Genomic DNA, 6721 nt, shown 5'->3' with positions numbered 1-6721 from the left:
AATAAATGAATCTTTTTAAAAAAAAAAATCACTGCCTCTTTTTACTTTGATTTCCCCATAGTCACATTTCCCCTCTTTCGGGTGGGTTGGATCTGGCTAGAGTCTGGGTTGTCCATGCTATACCAAGGCCATTGCTGATGGTTCTGGAGTAAGACAGGTTTCCAGGGATATTGCTACCCAGCGTGCCGATTGGGGCATCACAGCATGATAGGAGCATGGCCCGCAGTATCTGGCATCAGAGGAACTGTGTGTTAGGAAGGAGAAGCAAGGCATGACATTGATGGGGCCCTGGGCCAGCCTAGGACAAAGCTGGACAACAAAGGCTCACTTAACATGGATCACCGGTGGCGGCAGGCATTGTGGCTTAGCTGGTTAAGCAAATGCTTGTGACACGGTATCAGAGTGCCTGGGATATGGTCCCCAGCTCCACTTCTGATCCACCTTCCTGCTAATGCAAACCCTGGGAGGCAGCAGGTGAGGAAGAACACTGAAGTCCCTGCCACCCACACGGGAGACCCCGATGGAGCTCCTGGCCCCGCCTGGCTATTGCAGGCATTCAGGCAGGGAACCAGCAGATGGAAGCGTGCTCGCGCTCGCTCTCTCTCTCTCTCTCTCTCTCTCCCCCTCTCTTTTCTCCTGCTCTACCTTTCAAATAAATGAACTTCTAAAAAAATTGATTGATAAAAATTATAACTTTTCAGAAACATAAGGAACCATCAAAGAATATATGCTTCCAAATGAAGGATGAAAAGACTCGTTAATCAGTGAATAACAATGTTTTTCTGAAATTTCATAATATTTACCTTTAATTTCATATGTGTAATTTTACATTCTCTCTTCCACAAGCCCTTGTCCCCAGATTATAAAAGGCCCAGACCCTGGGAAAGCTGGTTCTGCCTCTCACTTTTATTTTAGCTGTGTGAAGGGCCGGAGATGGAAAGAGCGAGGAGGGAGAGAATTACTCCCTAAGTAAATTACCTGAAGTAATTGTATTCCAGCGATACAGGGAACTTAGAAAATGGAAAGTTCTTTGTGCATGCGTTCTTTCTGAAAAGAGCTAAACGAAGTAAGAATATAAGGCTGCAGACTACCCCAGGGAATTTTCTTACAAGGCGCAGTCCATTACTGCAGTGTTAGGGAGAGGACTTTTTGCATAACATGAAAAAAAAAAAAAAAAAACAACCTCGCGTTTGACCCGTCAGCCTTCTGCCGAGGCCTTTCCTGCGTGTGCCCCGCGGCCAGCAGAGCCCCTGCACTCCCCGCTCGCCACCAACACCGCCCCTACGCGACCTCCGACCAGCGCGGCTGGATCGCGGCGGCGCTGGCAGCGCCAAGTCGCCCTGTGGAAGTCCGACAAAGCGTAACTTTTCGAACTCCAACGGCCCAGCCTGGACACGCGCAGGCAGGCAGGGGCCCGGCGGTGCAGGGCGCGTCCCCGCCGCGCTCGGCGTGCGTTTCGGGGTCCGCGAACGCCCCCCGCCGCGCCGAGCCCACGCTCCCCCACGGCCGCCCGACCCCCGGCGCGGCGCAGACGTGGCCTTGGCCTCGCTCGGCCCAGACTCCCGCCTCCCCTCCCGGGGCGCTCCCTCGGGCCCCAGGCGCCGGACTCCGGGCCGAGCGGCAGCACCCACCGCAGGGCGCGTGTGCGGGCGTGCGGGCTGCTTCCCTTTTCCCGGAAAGCGCTCGGCGGAGAGGAAGACACGCAGGCCCCCCGCAGCACACACACACACACACACCCTCCCCGAGCACCTCCCCCTGCGGGGCCGCCCCTTGTGTAAAAACAGAGTCCGTATCTAGAAAAACGCGTACTTTCGCCCTGGCGGCCGGCGGTAGTTCCTGATCGCCGGCCGCCTCTGTGTCGACGCCACGTGACCGCGCCACGTGACCTGGAGCGGCCCGTGGAGGTTGCTTGTATTTGAATAAGCAGATCAAGCTGCTTATTTGCCGCAAAAGCCCGCGGGGCTCGGCGGTGCAACGTGATCCCCGGGCGGGTTACACAACGCGGCGGAGCTGGGCTCGCCCGGCCGGCGCTCGGCGCCCGACCTCGGCTTCCAGCCGCCCGGGGAGTTGTTTTCGAAGGAACGTAAAACAAACACGGTTTTCTGTGTTCCAGAGGGAGCGTCCATTTTCCCTTTGGAAAATGCCTGATGATCCTGGAAGGAGCTCGAGGCCCAGTTCTCCAGACCGTGTGAGTGCTCTGAGCCTAAAGGCGCAGAACCTTTGCCCAGCCTACCCAGAAGGAAACAGAAGATGCCGGCTCCCTTTCAAAGGAGATTCAGGATTGTTTTTTACCTTTGACTGTTTTCCCTTCTCCCTCCCTGGAGACTCTCCAAATGCGCTCTTCCCTACTTAACCAAAAATGAACCCTAAAAGTGACATTTAGAAAAAAATTAAAATGGAAGTGACATGTTCATTTGTGATGTTTTTCCCTTAGATTTCTAGAACATTAACAGTTAAACATTTATTCTCAGCATATCCTGTAAAGCAGAGAGTAGAAAGGTTAGTAGTTTTTGTAGTGAGAAGTCTGGGGCTCCCTTTGCAGGTTAGGGTGAATGGGTGTGTATGCAAATATATGCAGATTTGCCTCTAGTGGGCTCTCCCCACCCCACCCTGGAAGGTGACATCTTTATGATGCCTCTTTCAATACTGCCGGTTCCCCCATGCTGGAGAAGCCTGGCAATGTTTGTCTCCTCCTGCCAGTGTCCGGTGTCTTTGGTGATGACTCAATTGCCGGATAAAGACAGGGGAGGGACAATAACACTGGTTACCTCTGCCTGGAGAGGCAGCCAGGCAGGACGCAGGCCTTCTCTGGGGCTGTCACCGCCTCCCATTGCTTCAGACAGGCAGGTGCGTTCTCCAGCCCAGACTAGCAGACTGCAGTAGTGGATTCATTCATTCATTCCACAAATGCTGCCTTGTCGCTCCCCGTCTTCGTGGAGGAACGACACTAAGCCCTGCCTAGGCTTCATATCCGAGTCACGGCACCATTATGTCGCTCCCCCTCTTCGTGGAGGAGCAACACAGGACCCTGCGCTGTTCTTTCGTCTGCTCGGCCCTCCCCGGGTTTGCTGCTGGTTCTTCCCGGGTTGGCTACTATCCCTTCCACCTCCGTGGAAGGGCAGTTCCCCCTGGCCGCATTCCCCACTTCCGCAGGGGAGCGGCACACCGCCGGCCGGCTCTCTCGGGGGCTGCACGGGTGTTCCTTCAGCTAGATGTTCCCCATAGATGTTCCTGGTGCATGCCGTCTCTCTCCTCCTTTATAGTCGTCCTCCGCCAATCCTAACTCGGCTGCCCACACGCCGAGTACGCTGCTCTCCTCCAATCAGGAGCAAGTCCTACAGTTAATTGGTTGAACTGGAGGCAGCTGCGCGGAAGCTGTTTACTTCTCTCCCAGCGCCATATTGTGGGAGAGCAGATGCATAGAATAAGTCTTAATTCCAGTAACAGTCTAGTCCGGGCTGCTCCCCACAGATCCCCCTTTCTTTTTATTTTTTGGCGTTGATACGCGCCTGTCTTCGGTGTCCCGCGGCACACACTCTGCTCTACTTGCTAGAGTTGCCACAGGCTCTTACAAGTCCTATCAATCAGGAAAACCGAATCCGGGTCCTCTCTTCGCCATGTTGTGAGGAGGTTTTTAGGCGCTGATGCGTGCCTGTGTTCGGTGCCCTGCAGCGCATGCTCTGCTCTGCCTGCAGGGGACTTACAAGACCTATCAGGCAAACCGAATCCAAGCCTTCTCATTGCCTTATTGTGGGGGAGACTTATTAGTGTTGGTTCGTGCCTATCTTCGGTGACCTGCAGCTCATACTCTGGTCGAGCTTTGCTGGCGCTTACCGCCTTAAATCAGGCAGACCGAATCCAAGCCTCCTAATTGTTGCATTGTGGGGAAGCTTTACTGATGTTAATTCGTGCCTGTCTTCGGTGACCTGCGGCTAGCCGCCCAGGTGCTCATCGCCTCACTAATCGGGCAGACCGAATCCAAGCCTTCTAATTGGCATGTTGAGGGGAGGCCTTATTTCTCTCTATTTCTCTATCTCCGGGCATTCCTATTTCTCCCATTTTACTTCTATCTTCCAGCATTCCTATTTTTTTCACTTTACTTCTAAACTTCTGTTTCTCTTATCCCCGCAGCTTCCCGGCACCTCGCCCCGCCGGCGGGTTCCCGGCTCTGCGCCGCTTCAGCCCGCGCGCCTCTCTCATCTGCGCAGCTTCCCGGCTTTGCGCGGCTTCCCGGCTTCGCGCGCTCCGCGGTCTCCACGCTTAACCCTTTCACGTCTGAACCACGGCCTACGCCAGCGTTCCCTATCTATTCACGCCCCGTGCTCTCTCTGCACGCGGCGGCTTCCGCGAGTAACACAGCGTAGCTTGCGTCTCCGCCACTAGGATTCAATCTAAGTTCCCCGGGCTAGCCTGGCGAATTCAACCCAGCGTACGTCTCCGCCCCACGATTTGGCTTCCCGTCCTTTGCTCCCCGGGCTAATCAGACGGATCCCAATCTGGCTTACGTCTCAGCTTCTGGTTTTAACTTTTCGCCCCCTATTCCCGGGCTAACTTGAGAACCCCAAAGTGGCTTCCGTTTCCGCCTCGGCCTGCCCCCCGCGGCTTCAATTTCCCTAACATTTTTCTCTACCCGGTATGTTTCCCCAAGCTTTCCTCCAACGATATTCCTCCCTCATTTCTCCTGGCCTCTCCCCACAGTCCGCATCCGAGTCTGTTTGTTCTAGCTTTCACTTTCGCTTTCGACCTTAGAGATTTCTCCCAGCTTCCCCCCGTAGTCCGTATCCGAGTCTATGCCTAGGCTTTCAATAGCTTCTTCCGGCACCCTTTTCGTCCGGCTTTTCCCTAGGCTGTTTGCTAATCTCTCTCTCCGGTAATTTCCCAGTTCTTCCCATTTCTTCCCTCCTAAGTTTGCTATCCGTCCTAGGTTTCCTATCCGAGTCACGGCACCATTATGTCGCTCCCCGTCTTCGTGGAGGAACGACACTAAGCCCTGCCTAGGCTTCATATCCGAGTCACGGCACCATTATGTCGCTCCCCCTCTTCGTGGAGGAGCAACACAGGACCCTGCGCTGTTCTTTCGTCTGCTCGGCCCTCCCCGGGTTTGCTGCTGGTTCTTCCCGGGTTGGCTACTATCCCTTCCACCTCCGTGGAAGGGCAGTTCCCCCTGGCCGCATTCCCCACTTCCGCAGGGGAGCGGCACACCGCCGGCCGGCTCTCTCGGGGGCTGCACGGGTGTTCCTTCAGCTAGATGTTCCCCATAGATGTTCCTGGTGCATGCCGTCTCTCTCCTCCTTTATAGTCGTCCTCCGCCAATCCTAACTCGGCTGCCCACACGCCGAGTACGCTGCTCTCCTCCAATCAGGAGCAAGTCCTACAGTTAATTGGTTGAACTGGAGGCAGCTGCGCGGAAGCTGTTTACTTCTCTCCCAGCGCCATATTGTGGGAGAGCAGATGCATAGAATAAGTCTTAATTCCAGTAACAGTCTAGTCCGGGCTGCTCCCCACACTGCCTGAGCGTATTCATCCACTCATTCCGCTTGGCCAGGCTGGGGGACGGGGCTCGCAGGTGCAGCGTGGGAATTCCTCTTAGGCATTACTGACAGGAACCCAGGGCCTTTCCCTGCTGGTCCTGGAGGACCAATGGAGCTGCTGGCTGATGCTGGGGAAAGAAGAGCTGGAGCTTGGCGGGCCAATCCTGGTGTGATCCTGTGTCTCCGAGACCTTCTAAGTCAGCTCTGAGACGTGGGCGCCGCCCCCCACCCTCGCCTCCATCTCTGATCCTGCCCAAACAAGCCTCTCTGTGCAGAGGTCTCACTGCTGCCAGCAGCATGAGGCAGAGCTGCTCCAGAGTGAGCACCCTGGGTGGAGCCACGACCCCTTCCCCGCAGCCAGCTCTGTGGGGGCGCCCACGTGACAGGAGACAGTCACAGGCAGGCTTCCCAAGGACAAGATGTTAGCACTGCTTGTGCTGTGAGCGACGGGAAGGAGACTTTCCCTGCTAATGTGAGGCCCAGCATGGGCCTGTGGATGAATCCGAGCCAGCGTATGTTATGGAATCGCCAGAGCTTTTGCTCTCCTGAGTGAGAGCTGGCTGGAGGTCAGGAACGGGGAGATGGAAAGGATGGAGGCCGCTGAGCCATCGGGAAATCGTGGAGTTTGCTGGGCCTTCAGTGGCTACTCTGCTCCCCAGACCTGTAGAAACCGGAAGTTGGGCATCCAACCCCTGAGAATGGTTCTTTAATAACCAGCGTTGCTTAGAGAAGGGTCTGGATTCTCGTGCCTGCTAAGCAGCAAAAGTAACAGGCCATACCCTTCCACGCTGGCCCCACAGCCATCCCAGCCCTGACCGCTGCATTGGAAGAAGTGGAGAGAGGGACAGCAGAGGCCCTGGCCCCAGGACCGCACAGTGAGGGTGTATTTTGGACCAGATTTCTTCTCTCAGCCTGTCTCAACAACGCTTCCCGTTGTCCCTTGTTTTCCTGAGAGAGGCAGTAACCACCATCTTCCCTCTACCCATGGGGCAGCTAAAGCAGGAACTTGGTAATGCACCCAGCCACAGGGAGTCCTTGGAAACTCAAGAATAAAAGTCATGGCTTCTCCAGAGTCACCTCTTGCAAAAAGTCTGTGCCATCAGGAGTGTCGGAGCGGAGCAACTGCTATGGAAAATAGAATGCGGGCTCTTCAGAACTTAAGTACGGAGGTACCACGTGGTCCAGCCATT

The 6721-nt window shown here is 55.4% G+C and overlaps 1 long non-coding RNA gene across 1 annotated transcript; it reads left to right on the top strand.

Annotated features, from left to right (window-relative positions):
* Nucleotides 1-1186: 1186 nt before the first annotated feature.
* LOC149124647 (uncharacterized) lies at nt 1187-2413 on the top strand. Its single transcript, XR_016213357.1, has 2 exons — nt 1187-1402; nt 2114-2413. It is a non-coding gene; the product is annotated as an uncharacterized LOC149124647 (long non-coding RNA).
* The last annotated feature ends 4308 nt before the right edge of the window (nt 2414-6721 follow it).

The sequence above is a fragment of the Oryctolagus cuniculus genome, chromosome 9 (assembly GCF_051225735.1).
Source record: "Oryctolagus cuniculus isolate XC-2025 breed Fujian yellow rabbit chromosome 9, ASM5122573v1, whole genome shotgun sequence".
Lineage (NCBI taxonomy): Eukaryota > Metazoa > Chordata > Mammalia > Lagomorpha > Leporidae > Oryctolagus > Oryctolagus cuniculus.
The sequence above is the reverse complement of the archived record's forward strand: the minus strand, read 5'-3'. Positions and strand labels throughout refer to the sequence as shown.